At 37.7% G+C, this 26,182-nt stretch overlaps 1 long non-coding RNA gene across 1 annotated transcript; it reads right to left on the reverse strand.

Moving 5' to 3' along the window:
* LOC141951047 (uncharacterized) lies at positions 1-26,182 on the reverse strand. Its single transcript, XR_012631259.1, has 5 exons — positions 26,006-26,182; positions 25,680-25,764; positions 13,288-14,844; positions 5,534-5,636; positions 1-1,680 (listed from the first exon to the last, which is right to left on the reverse strand). It is a non-coding gene; the product is annotated as an uncharacterized LOC141951047 (long non-coding RNA).

The following is a 26,182-nucleotide window of genomic DNA, read 5'->3' on the forward strand; positions in this document are numbered from 1 at the left end:
ATCTTTGCATGGAAAACATATTCTTCCCAGCTCACAATACCCTCTTAATTTGACATTTTAAGTTAAAAATGAATGGGGCTGGTGGCTTGGTCAAAGAACACATATTTTACTGACATAACAGAAGGTTGCTGGCAAGTTTCATTACATTTATTACAACTACAATTGTCTTTAAAAGCATATCAGTGAACACTGTGATTTTAGACATTAGAAGAGGCATTCCTGTGGAAGTATGAGAAATTTCTGTATTTCCAATTTGTTAAATAAAACAAGTGACTTCACTCGTTGCATTAACCACTACATAACACTATTCAGAGCTTGGCTAGTATTTTCTGAAAATTCTAATTCTTTATAATTTGATAGGAAAACTAAAAAAAATATTACTCTTAGATCAGAATGAAAGATTTCAAATCCTCACCAATATTGTTTCACATTTTATGACAGATTTTTTTTCAAAAATACTTGAAATTCAATGAAGTCTTTGAGTGATTAGTTACAGAAATTTAGAAATTTATCTCTGAAAAAATGTTCCTAGAAACAGTTTTTCTACTTCCTGTACAGAGTCCTGAATTTTAAACTAGCACTGATGAGACAACTGTGGTTGGAATTGTTTGGGATTTTTACTGTCTAGAAGGAATGTTAGTACTGGTGAATTTTTAAACATGTCTACACACAACAGTTATGCCAACTGCAAATCATATGCAAAAGAAACCCATTTGCATGCAGTATGCAACGTGATATTTAGACCAACTATGAATTCCACAAAAATCCCATGTCTCATTCCACAAAAATAAAGATGTTTGGGCACTGCTTTCATTGAATTAATTACTTATGTTCACAGAAACACTGCCCATATTTTCAAAAACTAGTGAAAGGTTCCGTCTAACTGGGTCAGTGTATCTCCTCTAAAATAGTTTTGCAGAATTGCTCCCATAACTACCTCAAAGGCTGTTATATTTTTGGAACAAGTGTTGTGGTCTTTATACAACAGAATCCAGATTTGTTGTACATAGTACAGGGACATGTAAAAAAGGACCTTCCAGCTCATTCCATGGAGTGGAAATCTCCCAGGGCAAAGTGGGTGGTGTTGACATCACAGCAATTTTAGTTTCCACTCAAAGGTTCTATAGGAATTTTGCTGAAGTATTTTTTTTTTCCCTCAAAATGAGTACCTCACTTCTTGGACAACCTTCATCATACTTGTGCAGTATTTGCTCTTCTCACTTCTCAAAGAAGAAAAGACAGTTTGCTGTGATAATTTTCTAATGTTGCAGCCTTCTCTTTTTGTCTCTTTCATCTGCTGCAATTTACACTGTATCAGCAGCTAGACTAAATTCTAGAGAATCCATCTTCTGTCTTCTTCTGGAGTCCTGTCTGCAGAGGTTATGTTGCTGACCAAGATATGAATATTCTGAAATTCAACTTGCCACATCTCTCGTGGCATAAGCTATTTTTTTTTTTTTAAATTTTGCCTTCAAAATGTTCTATTCTCTCTCATAGTTGGAGCTAAATCAACATGGATTCAGGACTTTCGATTGGCAGCAGATAGCAGCAGGAAAAATTTGGAGGAATGGGGATTTCTATTAACTTTAGAGATCATTTAGTCATGAAACTCTTTACCACAAAGTATATAAGGAAGCAATCAATTATAATCAAGCAGTTCAGAGGTCTTCTTAAAAGAATCTGGAAGTAGAACAGAAAAATATATTCAAAACCCCCAAGTGTATTTTGGATAGAGTCAGAAGGCATGAAAGTTATTTTGCTTTTTTTGTTGTAATTAATAGCTACTGAATTTTGCAAATATATTTGTGAGATACCTTTTTCACAGCTAGTCATGCTTATCTTGCAAGACTTAAGGCAGATATTCCCTAAAGTGAGGGTTATGAGGGACTAGCTCTGTCAGGAGCCTCATGCATGTTCCAAAATGCCCTCCCAGTTCTGCCGGCCACAAATTCCTTGCTGACAGCAATTGATGGTGGAGATCTCAAGAGGTTACTGTATCCAGCTCTTTCTTACTGCACATCCTAATTCAGTCTGAGTTGCCTTCACCTATTCAGCACAGCCCCTGCAGTTTCCATCATCACATCCTTCTCCTGTGTCTTCTATCTTCTGGGTCATCATTTAAACTAACACCTGTTTAATACTTTTTGGAGTGCTTCTCCTCAGTGGTCAGTGTCAGTGACATACACAGGCAGTGTGTCCTGAGGCATGATCTTTTGCCCTACATCAGTTTCCTCTCTCCATCATTCCCTCTCTCTTTCTTCTCTGATGGTTCATGGTCCCAACAGTAGGGAAGAAAACTCTGTTCACTGCCTTCACCTATTTTGCTCTCCTTTCTTATCATATTAGTTGTGGTGAGGAACAGACTACAAGGCCGTTCCAGAAGAGGTTTCAACTTAAGTTTCCATGGTTTTCCTAGAGGTCCTCAGCCTCATTTCATGCCTTTCAAGAAGAATCATGACCGTCTCAGTTTCAGGTCCCATACACTTTTGATCTCAAGAACATCTGGTCTATCCTGATGCCTACTGTAACCTCAAAGTAAAGTAGGCAAGTAAAGTCTTGAGCATGCTAGAGGCATGCTAACAGGCTGTATGAGTCTGCATTGCACAAAACCAAATAGTTGCATACTGAAACTTTTCTGGCCGAATGGACCCACTCGTCTACACTGGTAAGATGCATCAAAGCACTGCTTTCTGTTATACTTTTAAGTAAGGTCTTCTCTGACTGAAGTCTTGAAGATTTCCATGTTAACAAACACATCTAACATTCTAGGGGGAAAAAATCAGTTCATTTTGATCATCTGATAATTTCCTCTAGTCCAGAAGAAACAAAGTCATTGTTTATTGATGCAGCTTTGAAATACAACAGTTCCAAGTGTCAACAAGTGACTGCTTTCAGAACATTTAATGCAAGAACATAACTGTGTACTTCAGAGCTGCAGTCAGTATCCAATTCCTCCACCATTCAATGCAGCTGCCCCTGGCCTTGAGGCTGCAGACAGTCCTGGCCTCACTGGAATAGAGGTCTGTTTGCTCTGGCAGTTTGGGTGGGTTTATTGCATTTTCACAGTTTTGCAACAGTTTTACTTTAGACTATTGTCTGCATGGGACAAAGAGAAAGTTCAAGAGAGAGGTAACCAGGACTTCTGCTGGGGTGGAGATGCTTCCTGCAGCAGTTCTCCTTTAGGTGGGGTACAACATACTTAATTCTGCCATGAATGGTTCAAGATTTATTAGAAGCAGGCAAATGTCATTCTTTTCACAAAGCAAAAAGTACTTTAGTACTGCTATAATAGTCATCACCATTTTTGTGTGGCATCTATGGGCTCTCTTAGCAACTAAAATACGAATAGAAAAAGGCAGCTACCCTGCCCCAAGGAGCTCATGATCTAGCCTTGCAGTGTGCTGAAGGTAGTAATGGCCCAGAGAGAAAGCAGAAGAGACATCAACAGATGAAGCAGTTATACACTGGGAACAAGTTCATATCCCAGCAAAAAGACCAGGTAGAAGAGTTTTTGCTACTTTTTACATTTTGGAAATGACAGAAACTAAAGGTTCTGGTAACTAGATTCTTGTGCGGTTTCACGGAAGCATATTTCTTAGTTAGGACCTTAATGTCCCAGGATCAAGAGTGAAGGCCATCTAAACCCTTAAAAGCCCAACCATGATAAGAATGTGTTTCTCAGGTGTTCTGGTAATGGTCACACTATTATACTTCTATTTCCCCTACTTTGCCCTGGTGCAAAGGAGATTAACGTTTACTGTTTTAAATGTGCACAGAGGGCCAGAGCAATGTTGCATGAACTGTTTGCATGCTTTTTGCCAGGCAGTTTCACAGAAGCTGGCAATAGTGCAGCAATGACTTGAATCTATTTCTTTGGGAATGAATTCATTACAGTTCATTCACATCATATTTTCAGCAACGGAGGGAGTGTTTTTCAAATTTTTAAATGTACTTAAGAAGTGCCTCAACTCAGCCTAAAAAATATATGAAGAGTTAATTCCTAGGCTGTCTCATATTCTGATCTATAAGAACAATATACAAAATCAAAAACTGAAAGCAGTTTTTAGCTTAAATGGAGTTAATCTTAGCAATTAATTTGATTTTACTGTGCCAAAGTGTTTTTTGGATTTTGGGGTGAAATTTTCTTTTGCTTTACTAATTATTCCCTGGTAATCCTTTAGAAAAACTGGACATTTTCCATTACTCTGAATTACTTACAGTATGATAAAATACTGGTTTATCTCACCATCTTGCCTAGCTATGTGGGATTTATTCCTCCAGATAAATAAAATGGAGATCATCCTATCCTTTTATTTTGTTGTTATCCATCATTGCATCTTATTTAAGAATGTAAATCCAAGTTGCTATGGTTCCTCATTCTTTATTGCAGCCTTGCAGGTCATACAGATCTCTCAAAATTACAATCTCTTAGTTCTGCACTTCACAGAAAGCTGAAAGTCACTCTATCTTTCTAAAAATAAGAACAAGCCTTTCTTAAATGAAAAAAGAATGCATCTGACTGCTGGCGCTGTGACTGATGTACCATAGCGCATCCTATATCACATGATGTATCACATAAATATTAAGTGTAATTCCTTAGCCCGTTCTCTTTCACATAATAGGATTCAATAGAGGACATTTCAGAGCAGAGGGGACTTCAGCTGAATGGATGGCTCCCTAAGAAACTCACAGCAGGACCTCTGTAGCAAAAGATTTTGGTGATAAAGTTTCTTCAAGATGGTACCTCATTTAAGGGCCACAAATACTTACAGCAAGACTCTGCAATTGAATAGGTCTATCAAAGAAAACAGTAGAATCACACAGCTAATCACAGCAACTTTTATCTGAGAATCCGCTCATTTGAGCCCATTTATTCTGACACTGATCATTCTGTTCTGCATTGGTCTTTATGGTGACTTCACCACTAAAGTGTCTGCCAGTCTCAATGGTGGTGAAGAAGATGGTAGAAGTACCATGAAGACTAATGTATTAAACACCACTTGTTTACTACTACTAAGAAAATGCGAAGGTAGTGGTTTTTAAGGTGAGGAAGCTGTAAAACACTAAGTCTATTACAGAGCTCCCCCTAATGGTGTTCCTATAAATACAGCCCTACACTGATGGAGGTTCCCAGGTGCTGCTTTTCTTGTTTCTGCAGTAACAAAGACTATTCAGACCGTCTCTGTTTGTAAATGCCCTGTGCTGCATCCCCCCCTAAAACAGCTTATGGACACTACAGAGCAAGGCCCATATTTTTGTCATTAAACTTCAGAGATGTCTCTCATCCCTGAAGATAAATAGGCTAGTTCTGGTGGTGGTACTGAACCATGGCATTGTTGAAGGCCTCATAGAGAGGAGTCAACGGAATAAATATTAAGAGCATTTGCTGGGTTGTTGTTGTTGTTGTATTTTCTCTCACTAATCGCTTTGCCATGTAGAATAAACTAGCTCATAATTTTTGAATCCTTGAGCTTGGCAAGGCTGTTAACATGTAACAGAATTCGTATCTCATGATCCTCCAAAATAAACTCACCGTATGTGAAGCGACAGGGGAACTTGGTCATCAGATGCAAATTCTTCACTGCAGGCTAACAATACTGCCAAGGCCAAGTACTGAAAAATCATGAGTTGGATCCCTAAAATCGCGAAAATCTCTTTAAAATCATGACTGTTACATAAACAAGAACATTTTGGTTTTGATTGTTTTTTACATTGTCTAGTGGTCCTTGGAGCCTCCAGGCTACATATGAGTGATACTTTTTATTTCCAGATTTTTCCCACAATATATGGCCTCAGAACTTTTTTCTTTAATATATGAATACTGACATTTTAACAAAAATCATATGATCTCTCAAACTAGGCCTTTAATGAAGACACCAAGACCCTTGCAATAAAATTGAGCTAGGGAGAATTGCATGGTCTGAGCATAGGACTACTAAATAAAAACTTTGCATTATAATCCTGGCTGAGACAAAAATCTTTACCTCAGTTCTCAGACAAAAATCTTTGCCTAAGTTCAACTTGTGTATCTGTGCAACAGAATTAATAGTACTTTATCCCAGAGCTTAATGCATATGGTGATTTTACCATTTATCTTACTCAAATATCTTGAATGCAAAAAGTCTTTGTAAATTCTATATACTATTATTCTATTCAGGTTTATCCTCTAAGAAAAACCACAGTCACAGCATACATTCAGGTTTTTAATTTTCCTAACCAACATGCCTAGGAACAGTTTCTTTTTGTACAGCTGGGAGTGTGGAAAACAGCAGTTAGGGGGCACTGAACCCAGCGTTAGTGGAATGCCTGCACCCTGTTCTGCAGTCACCCTGGCCAATAGAGCTCCTGGGGCTGGCTGGCTGGCATGGCGCAGCTCTGCCTGTCAATGCTAGTGGAATATTCCATTATACATTAAACAATATTTTCCAAAACAGATGAGTTATTTCTTACTGAAAACAACAACTACCCAGTCCCCTGGAAGAAAACTTAAATCATTTGTATTACTCAAACAGTAGGACACAGATTATCAATGCAGTTTCATTCACAGTCCTGTTGCCAGGGCCACACCTAATGACCTCCTGAGGTGATTTTTGTGGCCTAAGATGGACCCATAAGCATAGGCACTAATTGAGCACGACTAGCTATAGTGCCTAACTTCAAATGACTAGCTAAAATAATGCGGTAAGATACTTCTGAGTCTGTGTCAGAACAAAAGACTATCCAAGAAACACTAGTTATCATAGTTTGCATTTAGATCACTCCCTTCTTCCAAAGCACATTATAAATATCAGAGGTTTTTTGCCTCACCCTTCACAGACAGATAAAACGTCGTTTAAGAAGCTCCAGAGGGAGTGAAGTCAGGCATCTGCATTTGCTATTAACGACCCAAGTGAGTTGTTCAAGGTCCAGTGATTCTGTCACCCACATTTCCCCAAATAACCAAGCACTGCAATATTGCTTCAGTTTAAGCACCCGAGTTAGCAACTGCAGTGAAAGTCACTTGCTCAAGATCATTAGCAAATGATTCCCTTAGTCTGTTAATGCCCCGGTTTCATACCCTAACCACTAATTCCTATAGGAAATGTATTACTCGTTATCATAGAAGTCAAGTACATGATTCACACTTTCTGGAAGGTTTCGTTTTATTCCTGAACAACATAACTTTCATTTTTCAGATTTTCTGATGTGAACCAATATAAATCACTCTTTAGAGCTAGGGACACGTTTTAGGGGGGCAACTTCCCCTTTATTTTGACTTGCACTTCTCCCAGGGGCATATCTGAAGGAAGTTACTGTACACATGGTGGATGTGGGATTTAGTAAATAGGAAAGACATGAAATTTAAGTGATTTTTGGCAGTTATCCCTTTGTAAATGTTAGTTTTTTCCCTGCAAAGGGTGTGTAACCCTTAGTGAATCAGCCTTTTAGTGTTTTATTTGGTAACAGACTTAATAGTATGTTGTACAGTGTCTAAAGGCTTAAGATTAAAATGATACGTATCCGGTAAAAGGACTGAGCTAATCCCCACCAGCTGGAATACAGCGCTGAGGGGCCCTCCTTTCTGGATGGATTTTGCATTGGAATTAAGACCTCTTCTTAAAACAAACGAAAGAAAGTTTGCAGAAGTGAAGACATACAGTAGTACAGCAAAATGAAGTTGCAGCAATAAAGCTACAGAAACCCTTCTTTTGACTGGCTCAAATCTTCCAGACTAGCTCAGACAGAGCACCAGTCCCTGCTTGCTGCAACGCTGGGACAGGCAACCCTCTCTCTGCTGTGTGCAGGCATCAGTCTAATAAAAAGCCTTCTTCCTGATTTGGAAGACGTATTACTTTTGGATTCAAATGCTTCCAAAATTATACAAGATGTAGAAAACTCTCCTCATTTGCCAGAAACACATTGGAGTTTTGCTTACATTACATTCTTTCCTCGTATATGTTTGACAAAAAGAAAAAGAGAGAAAGAAAAAAAATAGTACTGTAATACACTGAACTAAAAACTTTCATCACAGTGATAAGATATAACATTGGGTAAAGAGACTGGGAGACAGCTCAGTCAATACTGTCTTGAAATCATCTTTTACACCTCTTTCCGAAGTATAAATATGGACCTCATCCAGTTTTCCCAATCTGAACGACTTTGGCTGGGGGAGGTTGGTATGGAAGTCATTTCCCTTTTAGGTGCAGTAGCTGCTTTCCACAGACTCAACAAAGACATGAAATATCATTAACATCTGATTCTGAAAGGCTGACAACCACTTCTTTGTTTTACACAGCCGTCCAGGGAAAGCTGCTGTGTATTACCATATCACTAGCAAAATTATACCTATTAAGCTCAGATAGGAGCTCTGGAATATTTCTCTCATTTGTTCTGGGGTACAGTGATTGAATATATCTCTTGTTTTCACAATAGGCATTTCACAATTTAAACAGATATTTTATGTAAACATTACTTCAGTTAAGAGTAAGTATTGCTGGGCCAGACTCCTAAGCGTGGATGACCTGTTTGGGACACAGTTTCAAAGGCAAGGGCTAAAAAAAACATATTAAAAAGCCAGAAAGAGGTGAGATAGTTTGTCTGATGGGTGCTGAATCATACCAGATAATAGTCTCCTCCTTCTTCAAACAAGCTGGAAGGCTCTGCAGGCCTCAGCAACGCTTCTCTGCTTCACGATGGAAGGAAGCAAGTTGAAAGTCTTGCCTGGGGGATTTCTCAGCTCCAGAACTCATTGGAAGAGCAATAGGGAAATGCCACTTTTTATGTGTGCTTATTTCTAAAAAAACAATCAAAGCATTCCTCTAAGTTATTTTAGAAGGTGCAAAAAGCATCTTTGTTTTCCTCTAATTCTCTCTAACAGCCCATCAGGATCACACTATTAATGTTGAAATCTTCTATCAGAAATTAAACTTCTTGGTCATATACAGGATAGAAGAGTTATTACTCCATTTTTTTTTCCTTTTTTTTTTTTTTTTCGTTGACTTCAGGAACAGAAAATAGACTTTTCAAGCAATGGAGTTAGCTAATTATTTTCAGGAGTGAGCAAATAATCATTTTTTAAAATAAACATAATTAGTGTAAAATAAACCTAGTACTATAAATGAAGTATTGTATTTGAAGGAAAGACTTAAATCTGCAGGTCCAAACTGATCCAGTTTTAATTTCTCTCAGGTTCTGAAAGCTTGTAACAAGTATAAATAAAAACTTCCCACTTCCTCTGTCAGGAAGGGTAGTTAAGCACTGTTATCACCCCCATTTTGCAAAGAAACTGATCCCAAAGCAAGGAAATGTTTTGGTGCAAGGTCAAAAAGAGCATTTGTGTCAGATCTGGGAACAGAACTGTTATCTGCTGCCTTCTAGGCATTTGTTTTAACCACATCCTTCCTTCTAATACACTGCAACTTTTTTTCACCCCCAAACCCAAACATTTCTTTGTTGCTTATTTTTCCCTATAAGGCACCTGAATTCTAAACTGGAAAAAATAATGCAAAAACTCTGCATAGGGCATTTATGTCCCTCTTTCATTTTTCTTTAATATGCTGGTGAAAATGTTTCCTGGAAATTCGCAGGAATGATGCAGGCTGAAGTGCAGCATGAAGATACCTATCACTAGTATCTCCAAGCGGCATGTTCTTTTAGGAATACAAGCAAATATTGTTGCACTTTCCTATTTAAAATTCAGTCCTTGGTGGTATTTGCAGGGAAGGCAATGAAAGTAGTGGTGGGAAAGACTGGGCTCTTAAGATGTCTTGTACTCATTCTAGCAGTAGCCCTGGAAGAGGCATTTGCCCCCATACAGTGTAGCTTCCCTTCTCCCAGAACTGCCATGTGTATAAGATAAATTACATTTGGAATGTAATGTTCCTGCATCACTTTCTTCCTTCGTTTACAGGAAGGTGTCCTTCCAAGGGCTGGTTTTCCTTGGAAGGAAGGTAAGCCTGCTGTCAGAGCATGTCAGGAGATGTTAGTTTAAATTCATACTCATGCTGCCCTCATCTGAAATATAATTCCAAGATCAAATATGAAGTATTTGATCATATTGGGCATATTTCAGTGAAAAATAACCAAAGCTGTATTTTTATTTTGAACTTTCTGTTAATTTATCTTAATGAACTGTCTCTACTTATTTTAATAGATATGTTTATATCTTTCTCAATCACGAAAAAAAAAAAGTAAGAGTAAGATGTGCTTTTCATACTCTTACTCCACCACTGGTTTCACTCACTTCACTAAACAGACCATTTACAATCACTTTATTAGCCTCCTTGCTGCCGTTATGTTCCAAAAGCCCTTCCACTCCAGTGTCTGTCTTTTCCTGGTGTCAGGCAACTGGCTGCAACTGCTCCAAAGTCTCAAAAATTGCTGCTAGTAATTCAGTCACACTAAAATTTTCAGACAGTGTATTAGGCTGAAGTGTGCACAGATGCAGTGCTGTTGGGGTTTTCCACCTGTTTATAGTGGCTTTTAATTTGCTGCATTAAATTAATAGCTAATTTAATAGAGATTTTAATGCAAGGGATTTCCATGTGAAATTTCTCACTTGCACTACAAATCACATTGAGGTATGTGTACCAATATGGTGACTCTCACCCAGTTTGGTAGCACAAAATCTAAAAAACAGGTTTGTTTTTTGCTTAATTTTAAAAATCTTATGAAAATTTTCTGCATTTTGTACTAGATTTAAAGAAAAAACTCACTAAACAGTACAGTTTATTTTGATGCCATATTTCACACACCCAAATACGCTGATAACAGCCTCTCTGTTAGGACTTCTAACCTTAATTGCATGATATCTTGTTGTGCAAATAATAAATATTTTTCCCTTATTTTTAGATCCCTTGTTTTATTTGACTTAGCAATTTGGCCTGTTAATATATAAAAAAAAATAAAATCATGTTTAAATCTTTTTTAAAGCCGCTGCCACTTGTACTTTTTTCAATTCAATTAACTTCTCTGAAAAGTCTATCTAAATTCCATTAATGCTTTGGCCTATCTCATTAGTTTAAGTTCTTCTCCATTTGTCTCAAACAGCTCTGGAGTTTTAACCTTTTTTCTGACATGTGTATTCCTTTAAGTCTCTTTCCTGGGCACAGCTGTGCATCCATGTTGGTGGTACCTGGGCAGAGAAGAACAATATGGGAGGGAGGATTGAAGTGAACAGACAAGCAAAGCACCTACCAAGGAGTTCAGCACCTAAATACTTCTGCAGATGCAAGTCCAACTTCAGACTAGACAACAGCATTTTGTTTAAAGTATAATGCAAATAGTAGCTCACATAAATATTAAGGGCATTTTTAGTCTAAAAGACTGTATATGCAAGGCAGGATTTTCTGGATGAGATCTCTGCCATATTAGGGGTTGTTTTATTTCAGCACAGAAGTTCTTTGCAAGTAAGAGATTGGCCTGATCTGTCATTGCCAGCACGGGGAATGACAGGGAAGAAGGCAGCTCAGCGATATCTCTGTTACTTTTCAGTGGACCAGACCTCACTCTTTCATTAGGCTGAAAGTAAAAGACCAGGTGCATGGCATTGTCCTCCTTAGCTAAATAATTTCTTTTCTTCAGCAGGCTGTGGTGCAGGGGAGGTAACATGCATCCTCAAAGGAGCAAGGAAAAAACAGAGATTTCTTTTGGTCTGGAATACCAGCTCTCCAACAGCAGAGAAAAAGAAAAGTGGTGTGACCTGTTCAGCTGGCACTGCTATGCTGGAAACGCTTCCTAACATGAACTGATCAGTAAAGCTTTGAGAGGTGCCTGAATCTCTTCATACATAAGTAGGAAGTCTCTTAAAACATGGGAGTTTCATGACATAGTGTAAAGCCTATGAAATTGATAGGCAAGAAAGGAAATTGCCGCAGAATTAAAATTTTACCTCTTTCATCCCTTTGCTAGCAAAGCTTCACTATGCTGCCAGAGGAAATGAATCGACAGACACAATTTATAAACACACAAGATCAGACAAAACTGACATTAAACATTTACCAAGCTTTCAGAATAGAAGCAGCACTTAACATATCAATACTTAACAGGAAAATATACTTTTAAACCTTTTTCTTTTTTTTAATGAGCAGCTCCACAGAGTAAAATATTTGGTGTATTTTAGCAGTAAATTGCAACCTAGGTGAATCTGATAGGGTTTCTTTTAGCTGGAACCAGGTAGGACCTTTATAGAAAGGAAGCTATAACAGAAAGGAAGCTATAACAGAAGGTCCTGTCATATGGATGGAGCATACATCGAGTGTTTATTTTTTCAGATTGAATATCCAGTCCCCAAGGTGAAACAATAATGAATGACATCTTACTGACTACCCAGGCAGATCTTATGTTGCATTTTTAGATAATATATAGTAATTCGATATCAGTACTCATAAAATCTTATGTTCATAGAAACCAAAGAAAAAGAAACTGCTTTGCCCAAGTTAAGTTTCAAGTTAACAAGATAAATGTTTATTTTTTTTAATTTATGATTTGTATTTTAATTATTTTTGGATATATTTAATTTTATTTATGATGTGTTGGGTTTTCACATTTATATTTTTGTTTCAATACACTTGCACAACATACTATATAGTTTGCTTTCATTTTAAACCCTTAAGTTACTGCTTGTGTGAGAGGCAGAAACCACATAGGCCTTGATTTTCAGAGCCTGGGTAGGGAAATAGTTGTACTTGCACGGACACTATTAGTCTGCTAGACACATGCTCTAGTTTTTGGTCTCCTAAAACTAGACATTAATCTTAGTACTAATATTGATCAAAAAAGGAGGATTCTGCCCATGAAAATATTTTGAAAAAAATTAATAGTTTTTCAAAAAGTTTTTCATAGGGTTATTTTTCCTTAATTCTGACGAAAAGTCAATGTTTTCATGGAAAGGAAACATGACTGATTAAAAAAATGGTTTCCTTGGAAAAAAAACCAAACGAATTTTATTTCATGAAGCAGACCATCAGAATGTCCAAACCATACCTCTGGACAAGTGTATGTGTACACTGAATAGCAGCCTACCAGGAAATACCCTTACTCTATAGTCTGCAGATACGTAGGTATATTTGTCACACGAAAGGTATAAGGTTGGTAGTAAAAAGAGAAATAATATTTGTTTAGATTATATAATGTCCATTACTGAGATGGAACCAATCCAAGCCTCAAAGCAGCTTCAGAGGGATTAGAATGACCACTTTGATTTCCTTCTTCTAAATAAATGGGTCATATCATTATAACAGTCTGACCTCCATCACAATAAAAGCAACTTATACATCTCCAAAGAACCATAGAAATTCCTAAACTTACCCAAGATATTAACAATTGAAAATCCATAGGCAGGTACAGTCTACTGCTAGCTGTTGTTGGTAAATCTGCAAATGATGTGGAAAAGGTAAATACTTTTAACAGAGTTTCCATCTGTAATTAACCTGTAAGGCATATCAATGTCATATAATATTATTTTGGAACAGAAAATTACTGTCTGTAATGTTGAGGATACTGGACTGCCCAAAAAAACCAATTTTTTTCCAAAATGCAGACCTTAGTGATTCACATTAAGAGTCTTCAAAGAGTTAGTTAATTAGTACACAGAAGTATTTAGACAAGGGAAGTAACAAGGTAAATTTAACTTTACTTCTGAAAATGCGATGTTCAGAACTTGAGCTTACACAAAACGAAGGTGCAAGTTCCAAGCACTGACAATAATCAAATTACTGATCATCTTATTAGAAGGAGAACTTGATATTTTTGAAACTTAATTAAACATATTTTTCTAAAACAAACTAATTTATTTTCAGGTTAGATGTCTGCAATACTCTTCACTGGGCTTGGGGATCCGTGTATATCCCTTTCAGTCATGGGTCATGGTAAGAATGTTCTCCTCTCAATGTTTGTTTCTTTGCATTTTATGTCACTCTCTTTTTACAGTGAGGGAGGGAAAGGAATTCAAGCTGTAGTGAATTCAAATAATTATATGTACTATCTATATATAGCACCAAACAAAGTTTATGTATTAATGCGTGATAAAAGAAACTGAAGATGAAACCCCCATCTTATTATAATGTTGTCTCACATAATATTAGTAATACTTGGCACTTACTTCATGTTCAAAGCAATTCAGAAACATTAAGTAATTAACCTACATACAATTTAATGCCTACTGCCAAAATTGCTGTACACAAGCAAGTAACTAGAAGAAAAAGGAACTAAAGCCAAATTTAATCTGAGAATACAAATAGCAGTTATAATAATCTTTCTTTTCGTTTTTCATCTACAGTTTTGCCAAACACATTTTACATTTTTTTTAATGAACAGGAGACCAAAACGTCTGATTCTTAATTGTTCAGGAGTCACACTGAACTCATGAGTAGAGCTATAAAGCCTGACTACCCATGACTGACAACTGGAAGACTGGACCAACTGGATTAGGTATTGTATATAGCATTTACCCTCTAGAATTCTGTCACCCCTGCCAGCTGTTGAACAGCACACAAAAAATTGTAACACGCAGTATAAACGAAGAACACAAAACCATACAAAGGGAATTTTTACTATGTAAGGAAGCACAAAGGATAAGGAAGGCTTTCTTACTGCAACAAACTCATTGTTCTGAGCAAAAATCAGAACTTCTGAGTAGCACAGACATAGTCTGGGATCATGTTTTTTTGGCTTTGATTTCCTCTCTTTTTTTTTTTCACTGTTATTTTCTGAATTAACCACAGTCTCTGCCTCCATGGTGGAAAGACATTCTTCTGCTCCCTCTGTACAGCAAACAATTTGCTCTTTCTTCCATATGTTATCACGTTTCTTCTCCTCTTCACACCTCACCTTTTGTCAAGAAGGTGGACAACAAGCTGAAGTCTACTGAAAAAGAGATAGCGATCCATTTAGTTCAGCAGCAGATCATAACAAGTAACTGTAAAAAGCAAGCATCCACAGCAGCATAATAGAGCCCATGGCCATGCCTCTGCACAAACCTGAAACACCTTGGAAAAGCTGCATCAGAGTTTCCTCCACTCCTTAAGCCTTGCAACTATGGGTGCATTTTTATTCCTGATGTAGATATATATCCACTTCTCTAAACAAAAAATCCTTTTGAATATTATTATCTCCAGCTTCTAAACATGTGTCATGGTTTTATGAGGTCTTTGGTGAGTGTAGGGTCAGCGGGATTTGGGATGAGACAGGTGAACATTTTTGGTGTTACAAGAGAGAAGACAAAGATGGAGTTGTACCAGACAGTAGGCAGGTGGGGTCAAGATGCCTTAATTTTAATATGGATAAAAAAAAATATATGACTACAATGAAGTATGAAACCACTCGGGGAAAAACAAGCAAAAGCAATGGGAAAAGGTGGCAGAATACAAGCTAAGGAATGAGGCCAGGAGGATGAATTATGAAATATAAGTCTTGGAAATAAAGTTACCTTCTATATTTTTTGTTGGACAAGCATTAGAAAGAAGGAGCTTGGTGACAAGTGCAAGTGAGGAGGAGATACTAAAGATCACTTGAAGTAACACAAGAAGTAGATAAGCACGGACTAAGAGCAGCATGCTGCAGAACTATGTATCCCTTGCACACTGTCATAGCTCTTCAGATGCCACGGCCAAGCTCAACCAGCTGGCAGAGACCTGTCAACACAATCACTGTGAAGAGCTGCAAGGCCAAAGCTGGCTCCACCAGTTCAGTCTCCCACCTGCTGGAAGGGGCTGGGAGGATCCCATGGGAAGATCCCTTCCCCTCTCCTCCTCCCCAGCACCACTGGCACTACTTTTTCTCTCCACTCACTCTTTTTATGAAAAGGAGATGAGGGGGCAAGGAGAAAGGAGAATGAGAGGTGGCAGGTGCTGGTGCCCCAGCATGGCAGTGGGGTGGGCTGTGGGGTCTCAGGGAGCTGTGGGAGCCATGCAGAACCATGTTGCTTGCACGTCCATCAGCATGTCTCTGTGCTTGTGAAGCAGGGAGGGAAATATTGGATATCGCTTTGGTCAGAGCTGAATCTATAATTGAGAAGATGAGAGTTCATTACAGATTTTGGCCTTGGAGTGCTTGTCTTGGCAGGAGACTTGGCTGAGTGTTAAAATCATTACCGAGTGGCCTAAATCTAAACAAACACCCACCTTTTCCATTTATTACCAGGATGAAATAACTTGCCTTGTAGAACTGAAATACCTATAGTTGTCAGCTTCTCATTTCCTAGTTGTGCGTAAAATTCCCTCTCTTGTGCCTGGCTTTCCCTCTGGTCTAGCTTTACCTTATGGTGTTCTACTGACAAAAATTATGTATTAAATTACAAGTTATCTGTCGCAGAATGAGAATTTCACTTCACACCAGACAGAGGTCTGTTATACAGTGTTAAGAGTTCCTGTTTCTCTGGTGCAGTGTTCTAAAGCAAGGCATAGGTTAAATAAAAAAAGGTAGGATGACTTTAACATGATGGTAGATGAAAATTCAGGCGTATGCAGCAAGGGAGCCATTTTTCATTGTTATGAATAGGTAGCTGGACAGAACCAAACAATACTCATACAGCTGTATTTTTGTCACTGTAAGTAAACCAACCGGTGAGACTGTATATGTGGAGGAACCATTGTAGTTATTTTAGAGATTTTTTCCCCATTTTTTTCCCAAAGAAGTCTGTCTATATTGTTCCAAACCCAATGAATGCTTCAGTAAATGTGACCCATTTCACAATTAATTTGCACAGAGTACAGCATTAACATGCAGAAACCATAGCACTCTGCCTAAGAGAACAACTTTTTATTATTACAAAGGAGATAAAAATGATGTATTATATATTATATTCCATCACTGAAACCCATAACACATGAAATATGCTTCTGTCTAAAGATAGATTGAACAGTGGAGAAATAGAAATACTGATTGGGGGACTTTCCCCCCAGTTTTACTTGTGTGTGCAGAAAATACACGTGAAGAAACGTGTAAAGCAAATCACTGAAAAGAATGATTGGAAACAAATTTAAATGAGTAGTGTTTAAATAATTAACACCTGCCAAAGTAGGAACAGAGGCCTTATTGCTGATATTAAATCATATCCTTTAACGTCTGAAACAGATGACAGTAAGTAATTCCAAAACAGTCAAGACAGGAAACCAATTTTTAGTTCTTGGAAAGTTGAATGAGTTTCAATAAAGTTGATAAAAAGCCTATTTTGATTCTGTTAATTCTACTATGGAAAGCTGGTTTTACATTAAACTTTTTTTTCTAATTTAATATACTGTAACTGAGCATTTTTGAATCATGATTTAAAGTATATTCATTATTCAGTAAACTAATGATGTATGTTCCACCTGGTTGCTGCAGAGCCCGGTAAGTAAAAACTGTGGGTAGTATCTTGTTACCAAGAACAAATATTGGACTTGCCAAGTTTCCAGTCAGTAAATATAACTCACAATAGCTATGCCAGATAGGCAAACAAGGATGTTCCCTACCAGAAAAAAAAAAAAAAAAAAAAAACACAACACCCCCCCACCCCCCCAAAAAAAGAGATACTGTGCAGCAGTTCAGTCCTAAAATTCAAGTTCTGTAAAAGCACCCATTGCAGAAATTGGCAATTTTACCCCAGTGAAGACTGTGGCATAATGGTTTGGAGCAATGCCTAGATTTTTTTATTCAGAAAGAGTAAGTTAGAGAATGTGTGTGTGTGTGTGTGTGTGTGTTAAAATAACATTAATGTTGAAACACATATGAGTAAAAGCAAAGCTATTCTGGCTGTCACCTCACTCCTAATTCACCTCTGTCTCTTGGTACTTCATCAAACTTGTGCTGCATGGTTAGATCACAGGTTGCTTGTATTTGGAGACTCCCTTCAAGTAAAAAATATATCTGTCCATCTTAGATATTATTTTTCAGTCTCTGAGCCTCCTACAGTCCTTAATGGATGTTATCAATGCAGCATCACCTTGAGGTGGGCCTGGGCCTGCAATAGGCTGAGCTCAGCAGACCTGAATGACTGTCCAAACCTCTGAGATGTAAAACATGGTCAAGACCTTCACTGCCCTGGAGCAAGGCAGTTCTCTGCTAGAATGACAACACGTTGCTCTCTGCAAGAGAGGACTTTCTGGGGATAGAAATGGTGAATTCATTCACAAGCCTCAGTTCTTTGCTCTGCCTTCTCTAACACAAATATAGAGAGATGTCTATCTGAAATAAAACACATCTTAAAAACCTGACTAAACCCAGGTGACCGGACCATCTCCAAACATACACCAGATGCCCAGAGCAACAGCTTCTTCACATTGCAGATCTGTCTGAGCAGGCCTGGCAGTGCTGATAGCAATAGCAAGACCAAAATCGGCCAGGCCAACTGGAAATGCAGGCAAATGTCAACCCCAAACCCCCCAAACTGTGTGCACGTGTTCTATAAGAAAAGGATAAAAGAACCAACATAATTTGAATGATGCATAGTCATATAGCTTAATGTATGGTTGGCAGACGTTCAGCTCCAGTAGCAATGGCTGTGGTATAAAAGTTAATATAAAAGAGTACTTTACAGATGAGGTAACTACGTTACAGACAGATCAAGTTGTCACTTGTTCCTGTAGGATTTGAACCTCCCTTCTCAGTTAAAACATCCTTTTGCTGTATGCCTCATTTCCAAAGTACAGCAAAGGATGCTTGAGTGGCTACGGCATTCCTGAATGAGAGCTACAGAGCGGGGAAAAGTCAGAGAGGAAAGGGAATATTTCACCCCTTTGGTGGCCACAGCTGGAATAAACCCAAAATACTGACATCAGACACAGCCTTCCTTTGATTTTACAGTGATCACAATTGAAACCCTTCTTCCTATTTACAAACAGCTGCATAAGCTTTCTTTATCAACAACTGCAACTTTTTTGGGGAAAAAAAAGATATTTTACTTCTTACTGCCTTTCCCCCCTCTGTTTTCACCTTTTTCTAGTAAGCAGCATCTTTTAACAACAGAGAAAGAAATTCCAAAAACTCCGTTATTTGTATTTGAAGAATATAGACACAGAAACAAGACTCAGAGGTTTTGAAGTGGAAGGAATAAAAGTGAGCTCTACTGCTTTTGCTTTTTCCGTACAGTGGAAAAGTGTACTCTGCATTCACTTCTTCCCCCACCAGAAGCTGCTCATTTGGAGAGTACAGACATGTATTACAGAAAAAAATATAAAGTACCTTCAGAGACAAATTTAAAAGTAGATATCTCAGAAGCTGTATCTACTTTTGTAGTTATGGTAGGGCATTTTCTGTATTAGAAACTAAGTATTGGTAAAATCAACGAAGTTCACTTTATGTCCTTACATTCCTCACTTTATTATTTTTATTTTAATTAAGAAACCACTTCCCAATTGCAGGTCAGTAAAATATTTGGGGGCTAAAATTAACAACTTGAAACCATTTTTTTTAATATAAAAAATGCATTTAGTTAAAATGTAAGAAGAGGTTTTCCAGGTTGCCTGAGCAGCCGTGTACCCACGCAGTCCCCAGGTCTGCTTGCAGCTGGCGGAGCTGAGCCTTCCCTCTGCAGCAAGCATGTCTCCTTGCTCCCCAAGAGAGGCAAGGGCTCTTCAGCAGCCAGGCCAGCAGCACGGCCATCGCATTGTGCCCGTGTAAGATGTATGCATTCCCTCCAGCTCTGTCAAGATGCAGTACCACCAACCTTTACAGATCTGCAATATGGTATTGTTTTAACTCTTCCTGAGAAACTAGATGCTTAAATAGTCCAATATATTCAAAGTCTAAGTGCAGTGCTGTTACCTAGGAAATATACTACAATCTTGACAGTGATGTTCTTTTAACAAATCCACTTTTAATGGAATACATGGATAAAAAATTAAGCCTATAAATTAACCTAGGACCTGGATGTGACTAGGTTATTGCTGGAGAAAAGCACCACATTTAACAGTATTTGTACAAAGAGGAACTGACAAGGCTTTTACAGCTCATATAATATTATTTTATTCAGTTATAAGCTAATGACAAGAATAGAAATAGACAGTTTTTAATGAAATAGTACTTCCCAACTTTCTTTGGTTGGGCACAGATTTGCCAGGTCATCTCTATACCCTGAATAGCTGCATCCCCTCCAGTAAAAATGGTTCTTAACTCCTGTTCATATCGTCTATGCAATTCCCCCTCTGCTATCTTGTCCTTCTTTCTCTACATTTTCAGTTTGGGTATAGCTTATGTCCCTCACTCTTTTTTTTCTTTTCTGGAAACATGAAGTCAAAAATGTCAGTCTGTAATGAAGTGCCATTAGCTTCCTTATAGATCTTTACTTCCTCTTTTCCTATCTCTCTTTTCCAATTCTTTTGCTTTTGTTTTAAAAAAGACATATTTTGGATCCAACACAGTTCCTTCAGTGGAGCAAGTGAACAGAACAGAGTCCCAAAGTGCATTCACTGAGCCCATCAAAAATGCAAAGGTAGGCTTAAGATATATTTACAAGGCTTTGCTCCTCCTCTACTTATGTGAGGGGGATGATACCAGATGATTCACTTTATGTTACTCACCAATCATAGTTTGTTGATCTATGCTTTGACAATGCTTTGCATGACTACAAGCATTCAGTTAGAGAACAACATCACATGATGTGGTGGCCCATTTAACACCAAAAATAATGGACAGTTAATATCCTAAATTAAAATCATCGAAAGCCACATGCTGCACACTGATCATCCACATGCTTCGTTGCATACTTACCATTAATAAAAGCAGTTAATTCAGCTCAGCACACAGACTTTGAGAACAGAGAAAATTAAATACATCAGTGAGGTATTTGACTAGTTTTAGTAGTTTTCTTGTCTGAAATAATAAATTCAGTTTTCCTGCAAAATTGTTGTAGAGAGTGCTTCTCACCTTTTCTAATCCAAGATGCCTATGACCTTTCTGAAGAAATCTCATAGGCTGTCTTTTGCAAAAGACAAAATGGCACACAAAACCAAACAAAAATTATACTAAGCTTTGCATGTTTACTTACTACCCATGTAGATGTTTTACAGATTGCCTTTATGTGGATTAAAGTGACGACAGGACCAAAATTTTTGAAAAATTCAGCAAAAATATTATACTAAAAATAAAACAAAAAACCACTACCTTGTCCCCAGAATACTCTCTGCTCTGTCATAACTTTTTACAGTGAAGGAGAAAAAAAAAGGGCTTAAGGCATGTCGCCCACTAATATGATATAAAGTCGGTGAATCTTCAGCCTTAAGTTCTTTGTCCCTGTGGCTGCAAATGGAAAGCTATTAGCAAAGAGCTGACAATGGGAGAGTAACACTTCCCACTGAACCCTGGAGGTCAAAGGCAGTCAATGCTGTTCTTATTGAGGCAAAAATATTTAAAGCGGAACCTTATATAGCAAATTACATGTTCTGAAAGTGCACATAAGATACTGTGCTTTAGTTCTGTGAAGAATGTAGACTTCAGCATCATTAACTAATCTGATTTATAATGAAAATTAATTATTATGGTCATTAGACTAAATGGCTTCTGTCATCTGCAAAGACATAATTGGTACAGAAAATTGTTTCATAGCTAAGGAACAATCAATCAACACAGGCTGAACAAGCACATATATATTTTTCCTCTCTGTTCTCTCCCACAATGAAAACCCAAACACAGAGCGGGGGACTGGGATGCAAGTCAGCTTCTCCCACAGCGAGTTATGTGCTGAGGCAAACGTGTCCCAGGCTAAATGAGAAGCTCAGAAATGGGTAGGAAGGTAGAGACAGGACTTATATGGCTAAAACCATATTACATACTCCTGCAGTCAGTACCACCTTGGTCAATGCCAGCAAGGGAGCGACAACTCAGCAGTTGTCTCAGTAAATCTGCATCAGATATGTACAGCATAAGATTTATACTTATCTCTTTATTTCCAGCTGCACTGGTATGTAGTGGAATGAGAGCAAATATTACAGAGCTCAAGTGCAAAGAAACATGTTTCTCCTTCCATTCCTCCCTTTGGAATCAAAATACTTGAAAGGACAATGAGAGATGTGGCACTAAAAGCAATTTTTTTTTTCTTCCAATCTCCAGCAGTCTCTCAGAAGCATGAAATTAACATTGTTAGTTAATTTGAATTTCCTGTGTTGTTTGGTTGGTTGCCTCTGGTTCAGAAATACTTCATAAGCAAAGGTGGGAATTTTCCAAACCACATCTGACAATAGACCAAAGCTTGAATGAATCATTTGAAAAACTTATGATTAACCAGTCTTTCAATTAAAATCTTCCAAGGATATAATATCTTTATTCAGCAAAGTTTGCTGTAAAAAATGCACCTTCCACATTTAAGATACTGTAAAAAGCAGACACATAGAAAAGCAGCGTGGAGCAAGCTAAAGGATCCTGGATATTTTTTAAATAGTTTGGGCACTGTTTTAAGAGGTGTATCTGACCTATTTTAAAACTTGCTTACCTAAATATTTGAGCTGATTTGTGCAGAATGTTATTTTATTTTAGACAATTTAGCAAAAAGTGGTAAAAATTTCAAAGTAGACACACACACACACACTGTATGCTTGATTTCCTTTTTCTTAGTAGGGTATGCAAAACCAACCAAATTTTATACCGATATAAACCATTACTAGAACTCTTAAAATCTACCTACCAAGGGCTTCACAACAATACAGCTGTGTTAGTTTGAAAATAGTTAAACTGATGCAATTCTTTGTGTGTCGAACTGTTTTAGAATGTTGTGAGGTTGCTCTGTGGGATAAGAGATTGCTTGTCTTAATCTGCTCCATTCCCCAATCTGTTCTTTAAACACGTTCCAGATGATCTGGAATATTCAGAACCAAAAATGTATTGAGTCTGGAAATTTGGAAAGAGAAAGTATTGAAACCAGAAGATCTGATTTCCTTAAGGAAGAACACAAGGACATCTGAGCTCTCGCCAAAAGGCTTGTTCTGGGTTCTGTATTCAGCTTCCGGGAGGTCATTTGATATAAAAGTTGTTCTTTCCATCAGAAGAAATGCTATTGCTCTTTGTATAGTCTCATACCAGAATGAACAATTAGCATTTTAAAGAAGGGATTGGCTCCACGGGACACTGTAGTATAGTCACAGTATTTTCATATCTATGTGGATCTCATTTCAGTTTGTCAATTAAGATAACCAAACCTAAATCTATCAAAGATGTTTATTTTTGAACACAGAGACATATTTACACAGTATTTACAGCAGCAATAATGAAATGTTGAATGTGAATATCTCCTTGAGACGACCATATATTTCAAAGATATACAGGCAATAGTTGTTGTTCTTGCTTTGCCAATGGGAAACAAATTTTCAGAGAAGACAGACTGGCTAATTTTTTAAGAGTACAGACTGAAGGACAACAAATAAGACCAACAGGGGGAAACTGTAAAGTATCCAAACCTGGTTTTAAGCCAGTGTAATGCCCTGAAAATTAATCTTTGCCTCTTATTTAAGGCCACAAAGCACCATTTTTCTACATGGCTGAAAAGTCATGAGCCAGCCCAGCAGACAGACAACATGATTCACCCACTATCCCCGCCCAGAGAGCTCCTCGGTGGCAAGAGCTGGAAACTGAAATGATGGACACCTAAGTTCCCAGCTCATCTCCTTCTTCTTCTGAGCCTATAAACACAATTTCTTCAACCACAGAAATCAAATTCCTAACTGGTATTGGTGTCTTTTACAATATGTAAAGTTGAAATGGTTCAATACTAAACAGTACTTATCTCAACTGTTATGACCTATAGAAACATAGCTGCCTGCATTGAGGTTCAAACAGTCATGAGCAACACAGACGTTTTGGTGTTGTTTTTTTTCTTTAACCATTAGAGTAATGAGGTTTTGATTTTAAAATGTTTGTGATCTGTAGAAAATCACAGGTTTGGACTAGGTGATGTCAGGTTTTGAGTGAAACACAATGTTAGTGAGGAACTGGGAACTGTGATTTGTAAGTTAATGCCAATCAAAAAAAAAGAAAAAAAAAAAAGAAAAAAAAAAAAAAAGGAAAAAGAAAAAAAATGAGTTCCAGATTGTTTTCAAGAAAAAAAGAAAATACATGTTTTGGGCTGCTCTGACCTATGCGTGTCAAAATGTATTCCAATAGCACTGGGTCCTTCCCTTGACTGAAATATTCTGCAGTTTATAGTATAAATTATCACAGAGCTAATAATATTGAAGAAGTGGGTAGGTGGCCAAGAAAATGTGCCATGTGGCAGAGGACAAGGTTAACTATTTGAAGAATAACACAGACAAGCAGCTGTCACCCAGTTCTAGTGTGTTCTATGCTCATGATCACTGAAGAGGTGGAATGTATTGAGAAAGAAACAGTTGTATACTCTCTCCCTCTCCCAGGCTACAGCATTCTTATGTGCATAGATTCTCCAGACCTGTCGTGTTTTCCACTCCTTATGCTGTTTTTATAGATTCATGCACATAGGGGAGAAAGGTTTTATGTATCCAATAAAAAATCTGAATGTGTAGGTATATAAACATGTAGAGTCGCTTATAATCATTTCCAAACTGTACAAATAAGAAGAAAAAAAAAAGAAAAAGCAATAAGAGAATTATTTTAATAGCTTTTATGAATGTGCCCTTCCACTGTTGTTGCCTACAGCTAACAGTAGCTGAACAATGAAAACACATTAGAAGACTGACTGAAACTCAGTATTTCCCTGACGCAGGTGCATCTAGTCCTTTTTTGGGGGGCAAAATCTCTAGGAGGGATTATGAATTACAAGCAGTGAAAACACAAAGGCGGCAGCCCTGCAGATGAACGGGGCAAAATTCAGATAAAATTGAACTGAATAGAAAAAAGCAGGAGAAAGACACTTTCATTAAACTTGCAGGGTGAAGTGCATAACAATAAAAATGACATATTTCTGTTGTAAAAGAAAAGGCAGGATCCTATGGTTTCCGTTTGGTCTGACCAGAAACGAGCATTTTTAACGCAACTTCCATTTATGTCTCATCCACACAACTGCTCACTATGCTATGTTCATTTACCCTTGCGCAGATCCAGTGAAGGCGGTCAGAAGAAGAACTGTATTTGAAGACAGGTAAGGAGAAAAGCTCTGTGAAAGCAATTAATCTGAATATCAGAACATTTACTGCTGCTGTCAATGCACAGAATAGGCTCATCTTGAGTTTGGGGTATCAGGACAAGCTGACATAGCTGACATTTGGGCAGCCCCGTTTTATTTGCCAGCTGAGCAAATCTCATGCAGAAATCATGGAGAGGCAATAAACATCAAACATTGCAAATTCTGTTTCTACAGAATAAAATGCAGCATCCAACGGCTTTAATGCTCCAGATAGGTATTGCCTCAGCTTGCCAATTTCAGAGTGGAACCACACTTTAAATATTCTGCAGACTGTAGTTAAGTGCTGTAGTGTGTTAAACTTTCCAGTCTTACATATTTCAATTGATTCTTTGTTCTACTCTTTCAGAACAGGTTAATGAAGCTAAAGGGAAGGAGAGGAGGATTGGTTGTTCAATCAGACTGCAACATATGGAAAATCCAACATTTCAGTGAATTCTAGGAGTAAGCTAACACACCTATTCTGGTGAGACTGATATTAATAGTTACTTATTATTCCATTCCATTCTTAATTTAAGGCTTTATAAGCACTTTACAAACACAAATTAAGCATCACATCAGTTGCCTGAAGAAGACATTGCAATTACTTATTTTTCCAGAAAGAGAAACTAAGGCAGATGATAGAGGTAAAATGACTTACCCAAGATCACAGTAGAGTCAGAGCTAGACTCTACGTCCCTTGAATTCCAGTCCCATCCATGAAATCCTGATCCCACACTCCCTTCCTTTGCAAAGAAAAAGGGGGAAAGTGAGTAAGGTTACTGTAAATTAATCCTGCTACATTTTCAGGATCCTTATGTTGGAGTGTCTCAGCTGATGTGCACACAGACAGACAGGAAATCAAAATACTTCCCTTTTCATTTTAACTATTACAAAGTTTCCCAGATCTACACATACATAAAAAGTGCATTTTGAGCAGAAGCATTTAAAGCGATAACATAAAAGTCAGGAAGCAAAAAACAGAACCTCAAAGTCACAGTAATTAGCTCCACATGCCTAGCTGATAATTAATGATGTCTTTTTTCTTTTTTTTTAATGGAGAAAATGAAGACACCAGTGTGGATGCTACTTGATTAAATAAGCTATGTAGTTGTTATGGCCACATAATCACAAAGACAGGGCACATCCCTTAGCTGAGACCAC

The sequence above is a fragment of the Strix uralensis genome, chromosome 1, assembly GCF_047716275.1.
Source record: "Strix uralensis isolate ZFMK-TIS-50842 chromosome 1, bStrUra1, whole genome shotgun sequence".
In the NCBI taxonomy this organism is placed as follows: Eukaryota; Metazoa; Chordata; class Aves; order Strigiformes; family Strigidae; genus Strix; species Strix uralensis.